The following is a 22173-nucleotide window of genomic DNA, read 5'->3' as shown; positions in this document are numbered from 1 at the left end:
GCAGCACCCAGGACTCATCCTGCTGCTTTCTTTTTATGACAGGCAGTAATCAATGATTACAAACGGAAGATGTTAAAAGGCTGGAAGGGAGGTATTCTTTTACCTTCTGCCTGAGATAAAGGTATGTATGGTTCCATGAGGCGCGGTGGATAAAGAAGCACTTTTTCAAGTCAATCATGATCTGAATGAGATGTACTATATGGTGAATAATGCTGGTGTGCTGTGGTTCCCGGGTTTGAGGCCCAAGAGGGGGCTGGCTGCTTTGTTATGGATCTCTTGTAACTATTAAGCAAGGTTATTGGGGAAGACCAACAGGGGAGTATTGCAATAACTGAGTTATGAGAAAACCATTCCTAAAATCACCTAATGTGAAGTGATGGAAATTATCCAGAAAGCAAAAGATCAGAGTGCCTAAAATGTGACAGACTTGAAATGCAAACGCATCAATGCCTTTCCAACCTGATGGCAGAAAGTATGACATATGCTTAATTGATGGAAGCGACCGCAAAATGGCCTTTTGATCAGGCATGCATTAAAATAAGCCATACACACACCACTTTGTGTAAACTGTTTCTAATGCTCTTTGAGCATGTATGGATTTCTATAAGATGGTCAGATGAAAAAGTCAACTTCTTAAACTCTCCGAACCTCCTCTGTACCCTAAACAGGTGGCACACATTTCGTGTGCATTAGCATGCAATGTCTATAGCCAGTGTCTCATCATATTTAATGTGTTTTAATATACTTCCTATGTCTATTGTTATCTGCTGGTAATGTTCATTTTAATTAAGGCTGGTGCATGTTGGCATGTTATACATTTCACTGTGTTTTGGATATCTTTTGGGAAGATAGTGGAGATGTAAAAGCCAGGCATATCCCCCTAGTATTCTCCTTTTTACTTCTTGCTCATAGGGGTGTTATCAGCCTCATAACGAGTTGGGCGCTAACCCCGTCGTTTTATTACCTCTGGGCCTATTAGCCCTACCGCCAAACCCCCCGGCGCTATTAGCGCCCCATCACAGGTTTGGCAGAACGGTAAATCCCCATTCCCCATTGTGCCCATTCGGGAATTTCCCATTCCCCATTGGGCCCAATGGGGAATGTTCAGCGCTATTACCGGCGGCAGCATTACCGCTGGAGGTAATAGCGCCAAAAATTGGCAACATTTCTGCAGATTTGCCCCATCTCAGAGCTGAGGGTAAATCCGCCAAGCCCGTGATTTGTTGGACCCTTAAATGTGCCTATAATAGCGTTACCACTGCATTTAAGGGTTGGCACCAAACTCGTGATGAGGCAGAGTGTTGAAAAACTGCTGGTATGAAAGCATATAACCTGGGTAGCTCGATATTAGGAGGGATGGATAGCCTGTGTTTTCCCATGTACGCTGTATTTGCGTCTAGCCACAGAATATAGTATGGTAACATTGAAAAGGAGACGTTTCCAGCCTAACCCGTCAAGGACTTCACTATCATGACACATCCAATATAAAATGTAATTGTTTTGTTGAAATCATCAGTATTCATGTTATTTATTCGAGTACAAAGTGTATGTGCAGCATCTATTTCTTTTTTGTGTTTTTTAGGCACTTAAATGCAGGAAATAGTTTTAAGGCTGGATGGTTATTTAAGTTCCCTGCTCAAATCATCAGCCCAGATTCGTTCTGAAGAGATATCTTCTTTAAAAAAAAATAGAGGAACTGGCTTGTGCTCATTTCACAGAAACTGTTCAGCTGCAGTGAGTGTTTTCCTAGATTCATAGAATGAGCGACATTGCCTGGCTCTTCTCTTTGCTGTGTACTCAGACATCACAGATAAAGCAACACAGCCTGACTTTCCTCTTTGCTGTCCACAAGTCTGATATCGAACTGTGCCCTTTACTTGAGGCTGTGCAGGAATGAACGTTAAACAGGAGGATGCAGGTCCATCTTGCATTGTATTGTATTGTAGTCATCATTTGTCATCATTTATATAGAGCCATTTTCACATTTGTATGGCTTCAAGGCGCTTTGTGGTTGCAACACCCACGGGGACCAATGTCCAGGGATGAGAAACGTATTAAGAGTAGACTTTAGGATGAACGCGTGCTTTCGGCTGAGATTAGGATTTAAGAGGGCTGTCTAGGCTCCAGCAAGCAACCCACGAGGTCAAGTATGTGGGCAGGTGCTGTCAGTGGTCGAGACAGAGCGCTAGTGCAGGAGACTCAATGTGTGCCCAGCTAGACTGAATTTGTTGTAGGTTGCCGCTGTATACCAATCAAAGAGGTGTTGAGACACATCAGGGGTTTCAGTGTGATATGTTATCTGAGCAGCTAGACTGAATTTGACATAGCCACAGCTGCATTCTGGAGTCCATGGATAGAGAGCCATGTCTGTGGCAGGTGTCCAGAAACGTGGTGCGTTTATACATACCTTAAACTCGGACAGAGTTTATCTTCAATGTCGCTTCATCAGATTTTTCTGGCACCGTGGTGTGGTTACCACTAAATCTTCCAAAATTATAGGCTGGTGGTCTGAGTGTATCATCTAGTGGGTGTAGAATGCTACTCATGGGAAGGACCTGGCTTGTGGGATTCTTTGAGTGCAATAGGCAAACAAGTTAAATAAACAGGCTCATATGTCTCTTCCACGTACTAATAAGATTAACCTGGTAATCTACCTATGACCTATGATATTATTGTCCATCACCAATAGAAACAACTGTCTAAGTATGTTGTGTTTTATGCCCCCCAGAAGCATTTAAGTGTGTCACCATTCCTACCCCCAAATCCATCCAAGTGCATACCATGTCCTATACCCCAGGTTTAACTGGTGCACCTCCTCTCTACAGCCAGTGAACCTAAGAGTTAGGAGTTTATCACAGTTGACCACTACAACGGCAGCTGGCATCCACTTTAACGTGAATCATTGGTGTTTTGGTGGGCCTGGGCCCGTGCTTGTATAAGGATAGTGCAGAACGAAGATTCAGGAAGTGGAAGGGAATAGTCAAGTGTTGAGGGCCTTTCTGAACACAAAGTGGTTGTTGATGCAGTGGATGTGGAGAAGAAGAGAGTTCCAGATGGTGGGAGCTTGGATGGAGAAGGTGGAACCTCCCAATATGGTGGAGTTACAAAGGTGAATAACACTAGGAAGTGCTGCACCAGATCTGAGGGTCCTGGATGGTTGGTAGCATATGAGCTTGTCCTGGAGGAGATTGGCACCAGTGTTGTGGATGGCATAGTGAATAATACAAATGGCTTTAAAGGTAGTCTGTTGACCATTACGGAGCCAGTGTAGGACTCTCAGTGCAGGGCTTACGTGTTCTCTAGGTGGGAGGCCAAAGAGCAGACGGGTCGCAGTGTTTTGGATTCTCTGGAGTTTCCTAAATTGGAACACTGGTATGCATATATAGAGGCGGTTGGAATAGTCTAAGGGAGAGAGGATGATGGTGAGGTTGGCAGAGATTTGGTGCGGGCAGGTCAGTTATGGAAAGATCTGTCTGAGGATGCCTAGGCGAAAAAAAAGCAGGTTCTCAGAATCTTAACAGTTTCTTGGGCCCATGGCACAGACAGCCTTGGGTTCCCGCCCTGAAGCCCATGTCCTCCTCCTACTCCACCCCATCCACAGGAACCCATGACCCCTCCCAAACTGCAAAATGAAGGGATTACATACCTCTTGTCAAATTCAACAAAAACATGTCTAGGCCCTAAATGGATTATCTAATTGTGTCTTGAAGAGGTGACCCCACCTCCCAAGCAGTGCCCCCCTACCCCCAAGTTAGGCAGCAGGATGGTAGTTTCTTTAACGGAATTGTATTCCTTGATATGAGCATTGCTCATGTCAATCGGTGCTGCTGTATCCAGTATCATTATGCACCAGAGTGCACTTCTTGCACAGTGGAGTCTCATATGCTCAACTGTTAGTAGCACACGATGAATGATAATCATAGTGTGTCTGCTCTGAGACTGTTATGGTGATGTCATATAGGAAATGTTGTTTAGTAATTACAGCAAAACCAGGTGAGTATAATGAGAGATGCATCTGGTATGCAGAGCTTTATGCTCCTAAATCCGTATGTTTGCATAATTTCCACCTGCATCCTGTTGCCTGGTCATTGTTGTTCTTATCCTCCTCTCTGAACTGCTTTGGCTGCTTATGGACCTTTCCCTGCTCTGATTGTGGAAGCATTTTGAAATTGTGTTGTGACGTGCTAGCATTTACAATATGACAATGAAAGGTTACCTGAAAACTCTGTAGTTCACAGTACAGTGAGGATCACTGTGAAGCAGCTGGCAACACATGCTATGGTCAAAACCTTTAGAACACATATCATTTTAAAACAAAAATGATTCCCCAGGAGACAGGGTCTGCCTGGGCAAAACATTGTCTCTGGCACCAATGAAAAATTGTCCCACTGTTGCAAATAGCAATTCATTCCTTTTGTGACATACTGTTTGAGTAGTATCCAAGGGGGGCCCCACTGTGACAAAAACATGGCCCACAGTAGCATTTGGCGTTTTTGGTTCGGACATTACCCTAAAGGCCAGGCAGGGCCTGCCAGCAGATGTTGATACGCTGTCCCTCCTAATCCCCATGAAGGAATTAAATCGTTTTCACCCAGATTCACAATGTGCTCAAGTGGAAAACCTGTGATTTTAACTATATATTTTTGTGTAGTGCATCCCACTGTCAGAGCTACTTCAAAATGTGTGGGGACGGACAGTGGTGAAAAAAGCAGGGATGCTGAGGAGTGAGGGTTGGGCACAACATAAGATGCAGGATACATGTAGGCCTTCCTCCTTCCCATAGGCCTACCCCCTCCACACATGTATGACATTTGGTTGCTCACTTATCTATGCTATTTAGGAACACCCTATACTACTGTAAAAACACAACACACACACACAATTGCAACACACATAAACAAGCTGAAAGTAGGCACAAATCAATAAATATGTTTGCAGTGTTACATTATTTATGGAATATCTTACCTTTAAATATTTGTTGTACTTAGATGGTGCCCCCTGATTTACCACCCCTATCTTCACAATCACACCCCAAAATGTCGTGTTGGCAAACAGGCCATGTTTGATCCGAATAATCAATTCTATTAAGATAGTAACTAAAAACATAAACTGGTCCCCTAACATTAAGCTATGTGATTTCCCTCCAATTTTACACAATCACAGTCAACTTGTCTACAAAATTAAATACCTGCTTTTTCTAGATAATTAATTGTCAATGCAAACAAGCATCCATTCATAAAAATAAAATCCAAATATCTTATTTCAGGCAACAATATATAACAAACGTTCACATTTTTGCCACTGGTCAGCTTCCATATATTTTCTTATTGTACTCAACAACAGAAAATATAATATATCTTATTTTCTGTAACAACTAGTATTAGCATCATAGAACATCTACAACATACACACTACTAATAACCTTCTCGCTCCCTGAATAATCAGCAATATGTACATGATTCTAAGGTATTTGGTCAAATAACCTTTTTGAAAATAACACTATAACACAAATGATTTACAAAGACTGCTTTGTGACCGCACAGAGCAGTCATTCTAAATCGAACTGGGGATATGGGAGCGGGGGTGGGAGGGTAGGGCAATTAAATGTGTTCCGCTTTTTATATGGCACTTAAAATCGGCAGAAAAAAATCAGTCTTTTTGTTAGGCGACCTACAAAAAGCTAAATGATGACATAGAACCATTTCTATTGGTTTCTATTGTAGGCATGTATGTAGGCATGTATGTAAATTATACTCTGTGATGTGTTGACCTAGTATTCTATTGACTTGATTGACTTGAGTTGGGGAACTATGCTTTCACCTTGGGGATCACAGAATATTGGTTCATTTAAAGATCACGTGTACAGGAAATTGTAGTTCGAGGGATAGGAATTAACCCCCAACCATTCCAGTCGATAGAGGTATGCTAAATGCACTATCATTTCATTTTGACAAAATGTTATTGGAAAAATGGCAATGAATGTAACATTTCTATAATTTTCTTAGGTAGGGTTATGGACAAACTAATCCCCCTCCCTTTGCACTAGATTAGTGTGTCTCCACTCAGATCTTCCTTTTGTACATAAACTATGGCATCCACAGATCAAACATTAATTATTCCTCCACAAACTGTGAATATGTTGTGCGCCAGTTTACAGTTCCATTCTAACAATACACTTGTGTATACTCAGGGTTTGATTTACATGAATACTGTCAAAGGACAAAGTGCATTGTGTGCTCAAGATGCTGTGGTAATGTATGCTAAATCAGCTCCCCTGTTGCTGATAAGGGATTTCTGAGGACATATATCTATGTTCATGTGTTTCTTTATACTCACTTATGAATTTGTATTTATTAGGCCCAGAGAACGTTTGACATCAGCAGCTCCAGGCAACTTCACCTGTCAGGTATGACCTCCAATCTATTAAAACGTTCTTCTCTGGAAATCTAGTTCTGCTTTGGGTATGCATTTCTGCATCACAGAACTCTTTCTGATTTCTGTTTGTTTGTGCATATATAGCTGACACATTTTACTCATGCAGTGTCGTTTGGTGCAATTTTTTCTCAGTGTGTGGCTTTTATCATTGGCTCTCTTCCCATATTGACACTCTCAGTGATAAACCAATTTATCCGGATAGCGTCAAAGTATCTTGTCATTTGGTCAAATTAGGCCAAAATCCGTTTTTCTTCCATAATTTCCATTATTATGCACTTGACTCAGTCCAGATACAACACATTCTTTAGACTTATCAACCACTGGATGAACCAGAACTCCATGTGTCTAAATCCTTCTGAAACCAAATTGAGGAACTTTGGATCCACTCAATTCAGAACCAAGCTTTGTGCAGATTACTCTAGTTTATCTATCGATAAGATCTCCATTCCCATTAAAGAGAAAGTAAAAACGTGTGGTGTTTACATGAAAATAGCTGTACGCTCTGTTGCTCACGTCGAAGGGGTAGTCTGCAGTACTTAATACCACTTAAAAGTGCTCAGACGCGCTAAACCTTTCTTATCACAAAACGATTGGGCAGTCATTGTACCCTGGTTGGATTACTGTAACATCCTACTCCTTGTGGCAAACTCTTGATGTATAAACTTGTTTCAGATTGTGCAAAACGAAGCAGTACATATCATTCATGATATTTCCAAAAGGGATCATGTTACGGGCGCAAGAAAGGCGCTATACTGGCTTCTTGTGCCAGCAAGGATATATGTCAAGGCCACTACTCTGAATAATAAATGCATCTCTGGCAATGTTCCTCAATATCTGAAGGCTATACTGGCCTTCTAGAAAGCCATTATAAGCGGCCAGCTAACCAATCCCATAGTAAAAAGGAGTAGTGGAATAGGGAGATCTTTTCCTGTTCTAGCTGCCCAATTCTTGAATCCACTCCCCTCTGCGTTAAGATAAGAAACAAACTTGTTGCACTTCAGAAAACGATTGCAGACCTGCTTATTTGCCTAAGCCCTTTGTAAACGCCCCCAGTTTAATTGTTTTCTTGTCTTTTAATGTCTTGTGTTCTTGTAGTGCACTGATGCTTTTGGGCCTTGGCACACTATAAACAAATAAATAAATACATTGAGATAAAGATTTTATTAATTACATGACAATCCAGCATATGTAGGCCTGTTACTCATCCTATTTGCAAGTTCTATGAAAAAGATTTGAAAATATGTACATTTATGAATTGTTTATATATGTGTCTATATCATGTTCCATTTTAAATTATTGGGAATTATCCCTCAAGTCCAAGTCTGATTTTGTGCCTAGTTTAAAGGACACAATTGCAACTGCCTTTTTTGTTATTGCTTGTGTTTTGGTGTCCACCCCTGTTCATTATTACCCCAAACAGGGCTGAGTTAGCAGACACACACAAAAGTTATTCTATGGGTCTGCCATGAGTCAAAAGGTTGAGGTCAGATCTGGAACGTACTGTTTGATCTATTGTACTGTGAAAAACATTGAGAGAGACCATGAAAATCAACTTTGTGCAATGTATTTGGATGCACTTTTCTGTAATTTCTAAGATGATCATGTGTCCCTGCGAGTGCCAGCCAGCTTAATGAGTTTATCTAATGATAGGTGTGTGGCCTTACTCTGGCAAATGGCTGTCATGTGGCCAAGAGAACTACTATGTTCCTTGACAAAAATGGCTCAAAGCCGAGATCTGCAGTAGGTTTGTGTTCTTAAAGGGACATGTGCTCGGGACACAATTGCAAATGGCAATGCTTTTTTTTACACTTCCAACTGTAATGTAAGTCAATTTAACACATACATTATGTACTGTACACACTATACAGTTTTATTTTCTTTGCACATCTTTAATTCATTGTTGAAAGACAATCTCTAAGAAATGGCATATGCATATCGTAAATCTTCTGCTTAAGAACAATTTTGCTAAGTGAAAAAAGGAGTTTAATTTATGTAAAATATACTAACAGCAGTGTTGATAGTAAAAACAAATTCAGGAGAAGGAAAGTTTCTTCAAACACAGCTGCATGGACAAAGTGTAACAAAACACCAGTTCAGGCAAGCAGACCAGGCAAACAAAGACATGCAAGTATACCTTCTGCAGCATGGCACTTCAGGTAGTTATGTTTACAAACAACTCAAATTAAACGGCATGATGGAAGGTCTGATTGGCACCATAGATTTAATTTATTTTATTTTATTGGGTATTTATAATGCACTCCCTTAGCAAATGGTGTTTCAAGGCACCACCAGACAAAAAGGGGGCGGGGTACAGGGGTAACAAATAAAAAGAAAAACTGTCCTACTAGCCCTTGTGTCATTCGGATCACGCAAGTGCAGTAACAAGAAGTGCAAGGTAGTGGGGTCCAATGCTGAGTGGCAGGCTGGGTCTGGACCAGGCTCAGAAGGGGTGCAGCCCCACAAGGCTAGTACAGGGGAGGGAGCCCGGTAGGGCAAGTGTTAGGGAGAATTCTCTGTTTAGGCTGAATTTCCTAACCTAGTGAGTCCCCCAGCAGCTTTGCTGGATTTCGGGAGTTTGTTTTTTTCCATCCTGCCAAGAGTGAGACTCTTTTTCTCCCACTCTTGGACATGGAGTGTGTAATTCCTTTGAATGTCAATGTGTTCTATGGGCTATGGGGTCTTTTACTCCATAGGGTCTCATATGTTTTTCTATGTGTGTTACACCGCACCCTACGTGCCGTAACACTGGGGCGTCCTAGCGGACCTCCACCATAGACTCCATACCCAGGGACTGACTACTGTCTCCCCGGGCATGTAAAGTCACCATTGGCTTTACTAGACCTAAATTTACTAACAGAACTAGTACAAACCATCTTATTGTGGACGTTCTAGTACGGGTAATTCGATTACTCCTGGATCTGTTACTCGAGGGGGCACTGTCCCGTCCCCCCTTGTCGAGTTTTGGCTGGTGGCAGTGGAAACTACTTGTTATGTTCGACCCCGGACATAACCCTATGGGATTCGTCCCATTGTTGGAGATTGATACTTTTTCTCGTTAATCTCTAATGTACCATCGATCTACTTATCTTAAATAGGTTTATCGGATGGTATTTTCTGCCAGAACTCAGTTTTTAAAATGGCGTCTGTGTTGGTCTATGTGACTCCTCAACCAAAGGTTGAGCCCTTTCTTACAATTTTGGCGGGCCTCTGGACAGAGACCCTCCAAAGTGGTGCCATTCTGTCTGGGTTACCACAGGGGTGTGGGAGGGGGTTTAGGCACCCTGGACCGAGTTGCCTTGCCAACTCCGGTCGCACTCTGGAGTGATTGGCCCAAGTGGTGAGCCTTCCCGCTCACCACTTAGCATGTGTTGATTGACAGCTAGGCTGAATGAATGGGGGTTTTCTGCATAAAAGCTGGGCTTTTGGGACTGGATCTTCAGAAGCCGCCACAGGACCTAAGAATCCGACGAGGGTAATGCTGAGCCGACCTGCACGACGACACCTCCGGTGGAGCCCTGCGGAACCGACTCACCACTTCCCGACGACAGAGGAGATCTCCCTGCCGGAGAGTCTCTTCCCCTGACTGGTGGGAACAAGCAGTCCCCTTTGCTTTTTATTCGCCTCAGGACGCAGTGGTTGAATTGCCCATGCAGAGCACCTCGGCAACCGGATAGCCTCTACCCCTGTACCGCGACCAAAAGGTGGTGCCTTGTGACGGAGCACTCCGCGGCTGGTCTCTTCCCTGGTGGTGCACCGGACTTCACTTTTCTTCGACGACAAGATCATCTCTACTCTTGGCAAAGACCCGACGTGCATCCACCACCAGGAACAACTGCCCCCGCCGGAGCTGTCTCTCCACAACAAGGTACTGTGTCCGCCTGGCTTCCCTTTCGATCGGTTCGAGTGAGGTGTCTTAATCCTCTCCGTTCCGTTGGGTCGCCTCCAAGCTTTTCTCATTTATTGTTCTGAACTGGTTCAATCTGCCGATAACAATTTGCTACAAAGACCTGAATGCATCTCCACTAGAGACTTTTTGGGACATCGCGCCTTGCCTCTCTCCGAGTGGGCCTGGCCTCTGAACTTTACGATCTATTGTGGTTCTTGCCTTCTTACCGTACAACTTGCCCGTGAAGTATTGAACTGTGTTGATTTCATAACCTGCCTATCTTTTTCTCTCCCGTCCTAACTAATGTTAGAGTGTCATCTAGGTTGAGGTATACACCTCTGTCTGTAAATAAGTGGTGCCGGTAGAACCTAGACTTGTCGAAATATTGCTAGGGGGATTGATCGTTTCTTCTTCGTAGAGTAATTGTGTTTGATTTGTTTGCCGTGAATTCGCCATAGTGTTTTTCATAGATGTTTCGTTATAAATAAATACCTTAATATCTTTACACTAAGCCTCGTTGCGTGTTTGCTTGTCTTGCTGGGAAGAATTGCCCTATTTTGTATACTCCACATACTGCTCAACTCTTCTTGAGGGAAGTCTGACTGCTCAGCTACCAAGTGAATCTGTGTGGTACAGACTGCCACCAAGTGGGTTCACCGCCAAACACCTGTAGTCCTAAATCTTTTGCAGTGGTCCCAGAGGGAACTGCACAGGTTTCCGCCTAACACTGGTGGCAGCAGTGGGATTTGTATCGAGTATACAGTTTAAAGTGCTTTTCGACACTGCAGGATAACTAACCACAAAACTTTGCACAAAAAGCAACTTTCAAAAAACATGTCTACGATGGAAACTTACAGTCAAGAGTCCTTGTCAGGTGAAAATACTGAGAGTCTGCGAGCTCTCTGTAGGCAAGAGAATCTTCCTGTAAGAGGCAAAAAGTTAGAGCTAATAGAGAGATTGCTGGTGAACCAAAGTCTGGGTACTGGTTCAGAGGAACCAATCTCTCCAGCGAATGTAGATAACAGTAATGGTGTTGATCTGAATCGTAATTCTGATGATAGCGATGAAGAGGCTGACGAGGACGGAGAGGCTAACGAAACTGTCTCCCCTGCTCCTCTACCCGCCTTACCAGCTGTGCCTGCGGGGCCCATACCAGGTCCCACAAGTAACCCTGCTTATTTTGAACTTGAAAAAATGAAGCTTGAACTAGAATACAAACGGTTCTTGGCTCAATCTGAACGAAACCAAGAGCTCGAGTTCAGACGGATGAATGCCCAGGCTGAGCAGAAGCAAGCTGAGTTAAGACTCAGGGAAATAGAACTTAATCACGAGTTAGAGATGAAAAAGTTGTCTATGGAAAATGCTTCTCTCTCTTCTGGTTCCTCTAGGAGCTCCAGTCCCAAAAGACCCCGGATGCCGAAGGAATTAGTGGGTATGTATGAACCGAGATTAGATGTGTTGGATTGGTTGAAACTGTTTGAATACAATCATGGGCTCCAGGACATCACCGGGAATGCTTTGCTTCCCTGGTTGTTCTCTAGGCTCCCTCCTGTTGCGACTGATGTGGTAATGGAGTTGGGGGAGGCGGATAAGACGGATTACGAAAGTGTGAAGCTAGCTTTAATAGCTAGATTCGGGAAGACCCCTTCCCAGTATCTTAAGAGGTTTAGAACCCTTAAAAAGCATGATGGTACCCCTTGGGCTACCTGGGTGAGTGAAGGGTTGAAAAACTTAGATGGATGGATTAAGGGTTACAAAGTGAACACTTATGAGGGTATGAGGAATCTTTTTATGTTGGAGTCTATTTATGATGCCTGTTCTCCTGAGCTCAGACAGCACTTGGCTGATTCGAAGGAATTGGATTGCCGAGAGCTAGCTAAGGCTGCTGATTTATGGGTTGCCAACCGGGCTACTCCTAAGGATTCTGGGGCAACTCAGAAAAAGGATGAGGGAAAACAGCCTAAAAAAGACTCAAAAGAGAATTCTAATAACTCACATTCCAAAGAGGGCCCCAAACAAAACCAGAAGGGTAAGCCCCAGGGAAACCACAGCAGAATAGTGTGTCTTCTGGTGCCAAACCGGAAGGAGGTCAGAACAAGCCACCATTCCAGAAAGCCTTCGGTAAATGCTTTGTTTGTGGCTCGACTGACCACGTGAAAGGAGATCCCAGATGTAAGGGTAAACGTTCAGGGGTCCAGCTTGTCTCCTTAGCCTTCGCTCCAGAGGAGGAAGTCCAAATGGCAAGTGGAAACTTTCTACTGCTAGCTGACGAACCCATTGGAGTCTCAGCCAGCATTTCTTTAGTATCTCTGGGGTTGTGGGAACAACAGAATTTAGATGTCTATAATTCTATCCCCGATAATACTAAAGAGTATTATAAGGACAGTGTCCAGGTGAATGGTCAGGAGACTCCTGCCATTAGGGACACTGGGGCCAGCATAACTGTGGTGGATAAATCATTTTTTCAGGCTGAGGATGTTGCTAAGGCACCCAAACGCCTCACCAAGTTAGCTGGAGGGCCTGTGCAGATGCTTCCCCAATTACCAGTTCTCATCCAGTGTAACGACATGACTGTGAAGATACCTGTCAGCATACAGAGTGAGGTACCAGGACGCGTACTGTTGGGTAACGATTTGAAAACTCTCGGAGTTCTATCGCATAATCCCAGACCTCCTAGTAAACGGTTACAGGAGCTAACCAGACCTGCAAGAGAGAGGACCATGCGCGGTACTCTCCAGGAGATGATGAAGAAAGAAATCACTCCTGCTCCACTGGAATTGTCGGCCGCTGTCTCCAAGAAATCAGAAGCGAAAGGGAAACCTAAGACTTCTATCCCGAAACCAGCAGCCAGCATTCCAGTGCAGCCAACACGGACTTTCCCGCGGTTGTCCAAAGTTACACCCGTAACTCCACCTCCAGCCGAGGCTGAGAGGGAGGTACAACCCTGTGTGGTAGAATTAGACTCTGAGGAAGAGCTAATAGAAGGCCAGGAACTCATTGGAGATCTGGATCCTGTTGACCATCCTGAGCTGCAGTCTTTACTGGCAGAAGGTGGACCCAGCAGGGCAGACTTCAGTAAGGGACAGAGGGAATGTCCAACTCTGGAAGGTCTTCACCACCAGGCAGAAGCTCAGGCTGAAGGGCAAGAGCCTGGGAAATACAGGTTGCACTGGGAAGATGGCCTCTTCTACAGTGAACCAACCGAGTCTGCACCTGGAGACTACAAACGACTTGTAAGTACCCCAAGAGAACAGACCACAGTTCTTGCAGTTAGCCCACAAGATTCCTTTGGCTGGTCACTTGAGTTTCAAGAAGACTAAGGAAAGGCTCTCTCTCTACTTCTATTGGCCAAAGATGGGGGCTGAAGTAGAAACACACTGCAGAAGCTGCCACACCTGCCAGACCTCTGGTAAGGTTGGCTCCAAGAATGTGGCACCTTTAGTGCCTCTCCCAGTCGTGGGAGTCCCATTTGAGAGAGTAGGGATTGACATCGTTGGTCCCCTTGATCATCCAACCTCCTCAGGCAACAGGTTTATACTTGTTGTAGTAGACCATGCTACTAGGTATCCTGAGGCAATTCCTATGAGGACTGTTACAGCCCCGGCTGTGGCTAAGGCCCTCCTTGGTATTTTTACTAGAGTCAGGTTTCCTAAGGAAGTAATCTCTGACAGGGGGTCAAACTTTATGTCCCACTACAAGAAAGCCATGTGGAAAACCTGTGGAGTTACTTACAAGTTCTCAACAGCTTACCACCCACAAACCAATGGGTTGGTAGAACGGTTCAACCGAACCATGAAGAGCATGATAGGTGCTTTAGAGGAACCCCTTAAGCGTAAGTGGGACCTTCTACTGCCATGCCTTCTCTTTGCTTATAGAGAAGTCCCTCAGGAGGGCGTAGGTTACTTGCCCTTCGAACTACTCTATGGTCATCCCGTCAGAGGTCCATTGGCCCTGATTAAGGAGGGGTTGGAGAGTGCTCCTTCCCCCAAGCCAGTCAGAGTGACTGACTACGTGATAGGTCTCCGGAGGAGAATGTCACACATGATGACGGAAGCAAGCGATAACTTGAAAGCTGGACAAGCATTGGTCAAGCACTGGCACGATCAAAAGGCTAACATGGTTGAGTTTGCTCAAGACCAGCTCGTTCTCGTTATGATCCCAACAAGGCAGAGGGCCTTGCAAGATAAGTGGATGGGACCCTTCCGAGTCGTGGGTAAACTCGGAGAGGTTAACTATCTGGTGGACTTGGGCAATCCCAAGGAGGCTCCTACAGTCTTTCACACCAACCGACTTAAAGCGTATGTCTCACGACCTGATGTAGGAGCATTGCTTCTCGCGTCATCCGAGGAAGAAGAAGAGAGTGAAGCTCTTCCGGATCGCCTCAGAGGCTTACCTTTAGATGAAAAAATTGAAGGAGTAAATCTCTCCTCCAATCTGACACCCCAGCAACAAGAAGAGTGCAAATCTATGTTGAATCAGTTTGCCTCTCTGTTCTCGCTTTCACCAGGCTTGACCCCTTGGGGCCAGCACAACATATTCACTGGTGACCGTCTGCCAGTCAAAAGCAGAGGATACTGCATGTCAGAAAACGTACAAACCCACATCAAAGGTGAGGTCAGCAAGATGCTCGATCTCGGGGTAATAGAGCCCTCTACTAGTCCATGGTCTAGCCCAGTTGTGTTAGTACCAAAGGCCGGATCTAAAGAACTTAGATTCTGCATGGATTATAGAGCTCTTAATGCAGTCACCAAGACTGATGCCCAACCTTTGCCAAGAACAGATGAGTTGGTGGATAAACTTGGCGCCACCAAGTTCCTCAGCACCTTTGACTTGACGTCATGCTATTGGCAAATAGCCCTAACAGACCATGCCAAGGAGAAAACTGCATTTTCTACCCCCGTTGGCTTATACAAGTTTAAGGTAATGCCTTTCGGATTGAAGAATGCACCTGCTACGTTTCAACGGATGGTAAACCAGGTTCTGAATGGGATGGAGGACTTCTGCATGGCATACTTGGATGACATCGCAGTGTTCAGCAATTCCTGGGAAGAACATGTAACCCACCTGAGAGATGTTTTGCAGGCTCTTGGACGAGCCAATCTGACCATAAAGGCGAGCAAATGCCAAATTGGACAGAGTAAGGTAGTCTATCTTGGGCATGAGGTAGGCGGTGGAGAAATAAGGCCTTTGCTCAGTAAAATTGAAGCTGTGCAAAATTGGACAACACCGACTACTCAAACCCAAGTGAGAGCCTTCCTAGGCCTCACTGGGTATTACAGGAATTTCATAGAGAACTATGGGACCATAGCTTCTCCACTGAATGTCATCTCCTCGCCCAAATTTCCTAAAAAGGTTAAATGGAACGAGGAGTGCAATCAGGCTTTTGAAAACCTGAAAAAGGCTCTTTGCCAAGCCCCAGTACTCAGAGCTCCTGATTACCGCCAACACTTCATTGTGCAGGCAGATGCTTCCAATGTAGGAATAGGTGCCGTACTCAGTCAACTGGATGGGAAAGGTAGGGAGCACCCCATTTGCTTCATCTGCCGCAAGCTGAAGGATCCTGAAACAAGGTGGGCAACAATCGAAAGAGAGTGCTTTGCTATCGTGTGGGCTCTGAAGAAGTTTAGGCCGTACTTGTATGGTTCTACTTTTGTCATTCAGACTGACCACCAACCCTTGAGATGGTTAATGCAAATGAAAGGGGAAAACCCAAAACTATTGAGATGGTCGATCTGCCTGCAAGGGTTTGATTTCACCATTGAGCACAGGTCAGGGTGTCACCACCAAAATGCTGATGGTCTCTCTAGGATGTATGTCATCGACTAGAGGTATGAGATTCATCCAGGAGTGGATTAAATCCTCCTGTCCCTTAGTCTGGGGGGGGCGAGTGTTCGGGAGAATTCTCTGTTTAGGCTGAATTTCCTAACCTATTGAGTCCCCCAGCAGCTTTGCTGGATTTCGGGAGTTTGTTTTTTTCCATCCTGCCAAGAGTGAGACTCTTTTTCTCCCACTCTTGGACATGAAGTGTGTAATTCCTTTGAATGCCAATGTGTTCTATGGGCTATGGGGTCTTTTACTCCATAGGGTCTCATATGTTTTTCTATGTGTGTTACACCGCACCCTACGTGCCGTAACACTGGGGTGTCCTAGCGGACCTCCACCATAGACTCCATACCCGGGGACTGACTACTGTCTCCCCGGGCATGTAAAGTCACCATTGGCTTTACTAGACCTAAATTTACTAACAGAACTAGTACAAACCATCTTATTGTGGACGTTCTAGTAGGGGGATTTCGATTACTCCTGGATCTGTTACTCGAGGGGGCACTGTCCCATCCCCCCTCGTCGAGTTTTGGCTGGTGGCAGTGGAAACTACTTGTTATGTTCGACCCCGGACATAACCCTATGGGATTCGTCCCATTGTTGGAGATTGATACTTTTTATCGTTAATCTCTAACGTACCATCGATCTACTTATCTTAAATAGGTTTATTGGATGGTATTTTCTGCCAGAACTCGGTTTTTGAAATGGCGTCTGTGTTCGTCTCTGTGACTCCTAAACCAAAGGTTGAGCCCTTTCTTCCACTTTTGGCGGGCCTCTGGACAGAGACCCTCCAAAGTGGTGCCATTCTGTCTGGGTTACCACAGGGGTGTGGGAGGGGGTTTAGGCACACTGGACCGAGTTGCCTTGCCAACTCCGGTCGCACTCTGGAGTGATTGGCCCAAGTGGTGAGCCTTCCCGCTCACCACTTAGCATGTGTTGATTGACAGCTAGGCTGAATGAATGGGGGTTTTCTGCATAAAAGCAGGGCTTTTGGGACTGGATCTTCAGAAGTCGCCACAGGACCTAAGAATCCGACGAGGGTAACGCTGAGCCGACCTGCACGACGACACCTCCGGTGGAGCCCTGCGGAACCGACTCACCACTTCCCGACGACAGAGGAGATCTCCCTGCCGGAGAGTCTCTTCCCCTGACTGGTGGGAACAACCAGTCCCCTTTTCTTTTTATTCGCCTCAGGACGCAGTGGTCGAATTGCCCGTGCAGAGCACCTCGGCAACCGGATAGCCACTACCCCTGTACCGCGACCAAAAGGTGGTGCCTTGTGACGGAGCACTCCGCGGCTCGTCTCTTCCCTGGTGGTGCACCGGACTTCACTTTTCTTCGACGACGAGATCATCTCTACTCTTGGCAAAGACCCGACGTGCATCCACCACCAGGAACAACTGCCCCCGCCGGAGCTGTCTCTCCACAACAAGGTACCGTGTCCGCCTGGCTTCCCTTTCGATCGGTTCGAGTGAGGTGTCTTAATCCTCTCCGTTTCGTTGGGTCGCCTCCATGCTTTTCTCATTTATTGTTCTGAACTGGTTCAATCTGCCGATAACAATTTGCTACAAAGACTTGAATGCATCTCCACTAGAGACTTTTTGGGACATCGCGCCTTGCCTCTCTCCGATTGGGCCTGGCCTCTGAACTTTACGATCTATTGTGGTTCTTGCCTTCTTACCGTACAACGGTGTCCAGTCAACTGGTCGACTGCAATTTGGTCGACTGCAATTTGGTCGACACCATTTGGTCGAATGCCAAATGGTCGATTTTTTTTTTTTTTTATATATATGTGTTTTGTGGGTTTTCGTGTGGGGAAAAATAATAAAAAAGAAAAAAAAGGGGGTTGGGGGGGGACCCCCCCCAAAAAAAAAAAAATGGGTAAAAAAAAAAAAAAAAAAAAATTCGACCATTTGGCATTCGACCAAATGGTGTCGACCAAATTGTCTGTCGACCAAATGTTTTCGACCATTTGACTGGTAACCCCGTACAACTTGTCCGTGAAGTATTGAACTGTGTTGATTTCATAACCTGCCTATCTTTTTCTCTCCCGTCCTAACTAATATTAGAGTGTCATCTAGGTTGAGGTATACACCTCTGTCTGTAAATAAGTGGTGCCGGTAGAACCTAGACTTGTCGAAATATTGCTAGGGGGATTGATCGTTTCTTCTTCGTAGAGTAATTGTGTTTGATTTGTTTGCCGTGAATTCGCCATAGTGTTTTTCATAGATGTTTTGTTATAAATAAATACCTTAATATCTTTACACTAAGCCTCGTTGCGTGTTTGCTTGTCTTGCTGTGAAGAATTGCCCTATTTTTTATACTCCACATACTGCTCAACTCTTCTTGAGGGAAGTCTGACTGCTCAGCCACAGCTACCAAGTGAATCTGTGTGGTACAGACTGCTACCAAGTGGGTTCACCGCCAAACACCTGTAGTCCTAAATCTTTTGCAGTGGTCCCAGAGGGAACTGCACAGGTTTCCGCCTAACAGCAAGTGCAGGAAAGGGGGTCACATGCGACCAGGAGTTGTGATAGGCCCTCACTAGGACCCTGTCACTAAGTTTTTAATGGCGCCGTAAAAGGCTGTGGCACCGTTAAACACTTAGCGCCTTACTACGAGGTCCCTTTGCGGGATCTGACCTGAACAGCTGGTCTAGACCAGCCGTTAAAGTAGGGACCCGCAAAGGGACCTTGGTGCTAATTTGCGGTACCGTACTTAGCGCCTTCCCCAGTCCCATTGAACCCTATGGGCCAAAAATGGGAATGGGGAAGGGCCAATGTTCAATGGGGAATTACCGCCCCGCCAACCTTGGAATGGGGTGGTAATTCCCCATTGAACATTGGCAGACTCGTTACGATACCGGCACCAACCATGGTGCTAATATTGCCATGGTTGAGCGCCAGTATCGTAATGAGGGCCAAAGACTGGTCAAGGAGGGCCTGGTGCCCTGTATGACTCAGAGGGATCCAGGCAGCTAGTGAAAATCAGAAGGCAGCAGAGGGGGGAAATTAGCAGAGGAGGGAGAGTGGAAAGGAAGAAAAGAAAATGAGGGTCATGAGAATCTTCTGGAACTTAAGGAGATCTGTCTCAAGCCTGAGAGGGGCAGAAACTATCGCAGAGAGAAGCTCATGCGGATGAGAGAGATCTACCCCCACCCTGCTTGAAAAAGCATCTGATCTGCAGTGAGTTGGAGCTAGAAGACCAACAGGCTCTAGCACGGAGATATTTAGGGAGAGAGAGAGTTGGACATAGTGGGGTCCCATGCTCCAGAAAGTCTTATGGATGATGCTGAGGGTCTTGAACTTGATCCTTGCAACAACCGTGAGACAGTGGACAGATTTCAGGGCTGGAGAAATGCGGTCCCTGGGCGTGAGGACAGGCATACATCTTGCAGTCCTATTCTGCATTAGTTGAAGGGGCAACGGTAGGATTTAGGAAGATTTAGGACCAGGCTGTTGCAGTAGTCCCTCCTAGAGAGGACCAGGGCTCTCAAGACACTGGGGCTCATTACACTTTATGCTGTAAACCATGGTTGCCGCCGGTACCATACCGGTACCACCATGGAGAAAAGGGGAATTACCACCCCATTCCAAGGTTGGCGGGGCGGTAATTCCCCCTTTCTCCATGGCCCTTCCCCATTCCCATTTTTGCCCAATACTGCAAATTGCGGTACCGTAATTAGCACCAAGGTCCCTTTTCGGGTCCCAACTTTAACGGCTGGTCTACACCAGCCGTTAAGGTTGGGTCCTACAAAGGGACCTCGTAGTAAGGCGGTAAGGGTTTACAGGTACTGGTGCCTTTACCGGTACCGGTAAACCCTTACCGCCTACTGTATAATGAGGCCCACTGAGTTTCAGGGGGAAGATGAGGAAAGGGAGAATGCCTCTGAGGAGGTGCAGCTGAAAGTGTGCCTTCTTGACAAGGTGTACAATGTGAGGGGGAATGTGAGAGAGGAGTTGCAGATGATACCAAGGATCTTTGCCTCACAAGCGGGTGAGAGAAGGGGACCCATGGAGGGCAGCCAGAGAGTAGGCGGGAAGGAGGGAGCTGGGGTCCCAATGAGAAGGATCTCAGTTTTACCGGCATTTAGATGGAGATTGATATTAAACCTTCTTAAAAGTGCACACAGGCTCTTTGGCTTCCCCAAAACCAGTGAAAATATTCAACAATAAATATTGCCTCTGTCATTCAAAGCTACACATCACCCAATGACTTCCAGCTATCATTGATCTAATATCAATGCTCCATGAAGTGTAATTCAGTAAAGTCAAAAGTCACATTAAAAGATCAGTACAACATAATAAATAGCAGATCCGTCTCTAAAAGATTACATTTAGACGTTCAAACAAAGTCCCTCATTATCAGTGGAGTATAGCTGAAAACACTTTGTGCATGATTACACAAACATTACAAAGGCACTCCCTCTTCAGGCCTTTATGGAGATTTTTCACAAAATATTAGCAGCACAGGTAAAAGCTGAGTAGATCATCACTGTGGCATTCAGTTACTTACATATGCATGTTTATAACAGAACAATGGACAAGCACAGGCACTGCAATCTATGTAAAGACAAAGAAAATAATGATATGGTTTCACTAGTCATGAGTTAATAATAAAGATCCCGGTGCAAAAGATGTGGGTCCACACATGATTACCTTGTAATACACTTTTACATCTCTAGGAACAGGACACTAAATACAGACAAATGCCATATTTCCAATACAGGTCACGTGCATCATTTTTATCCAGTCATGAGATTGAGCAGGGATACAGAAGTCTGTCATTTGATCTACATTCCATTGCCTACCAAATACATACACACCTATTCGTTTCTGTCTTTTACATAAACTAATTGGTAGATTGGCCACTTAAATGTACAAACACTGCCAGCACTCCAATTCAGCACATGCATATGTCGTTTGAACACTGCAATCGTCTCACACACACAAACACATACTGTAGATATATTTTGTCATTATTTTCACTAAGTGTCAATCACTGATCTAATAACCCCTATTTTGCAGTCCCGCACCCAAAATTCTGGGAAAAGAATCAGGCTGTGTTTTATGAATGAAACACAAATGTATTTAAATGAGAAGGAAACCAAAGAAGGTCCTTACTTTATGGAAGGGAATTCTCAATATGAGTTGGTGGACAAATATTCAATCACAATAATGCATGCAATGCTAACATTTCTAATTTTATATGTAAACGTGAAAATGTGTGTGTGGCAGGATTTTTGGCGAAGTGTTGTTCCTTATTCAGTTCCACACTGTTTCACCAATCAGCACCACATTTTGCATAATAGCCTGTTAGGACGCTCCAGACATTACTGGCTACATGGCATTTGGACTCCAAAAAATGTGTGGGTTTGTGGCTTGTTGAAGCGTTGTTCGTTATACGATTCCACACCATTTCACCAATCTGCAACAAAGTACGCGTAGTTACCTGTTGGGACACTCCGGACACTACTGGTTTCATGACATTTGGACACCTCACTCCGTTCCCTGGATTTCAGCACAAGTCAAAACTTGGTTGTGTGTTTGTGGCTTGGTGAAGCAGTGTTCCATATACAACTCCACACCGTTGCACCAACCTTCACCAAACTTTGCATAGTTACCTGTTAGGTCCCTCCAGACCTGTTAGTTACCTGTTAGGTCCCTCCAGACATTTCTGACTAGATGACATTTGGACACCCTGCCCCATTCCCCAGCACAAGGCCTGATCATCAATATTTGCAATGTTGAAATGCAAATAAACAGCCTGTGATGGAGAGCGCTGTGGGTCGCAACATAGCAACAGGCTCGTATATTAAAATAAAACCATTTGATGCTGCCGCGAAATACAGAGCTTGTTGCTCCCAGAATAGTGTTCGTAGCGATTAGGCCCCAATGGGCTTACCTTCCCAGGGATGCATTGTAGGGGAAGGATTCCGGGGCCTCCTGGTCACAGGATGAGAAGGGAAGGTACCCATTTGGAATACCCACCCCGTTCCCTGGCTTTCAGCACAAGTCAAAATGTCTTTG

Source organism: Ambystoma mexicanum, chromosome 7p, assembly GCF_040938575.1.
Source record: "Ambystoma mexicanum isolate Mex_15411 chromosome 7p, UKY_AmexF1_1, whole genome shotgun sequence".
Classification (NCBI taxonomy): domain Eukaryota; kingdom Metazoa; phylum Chordata; class Amphibia; order Caudata; family Ambystomatidae; genus Ambystoma; species Ambystoma mexicanum.
This window is presented reverse-complemented; position numbering follows the sequence as displayed.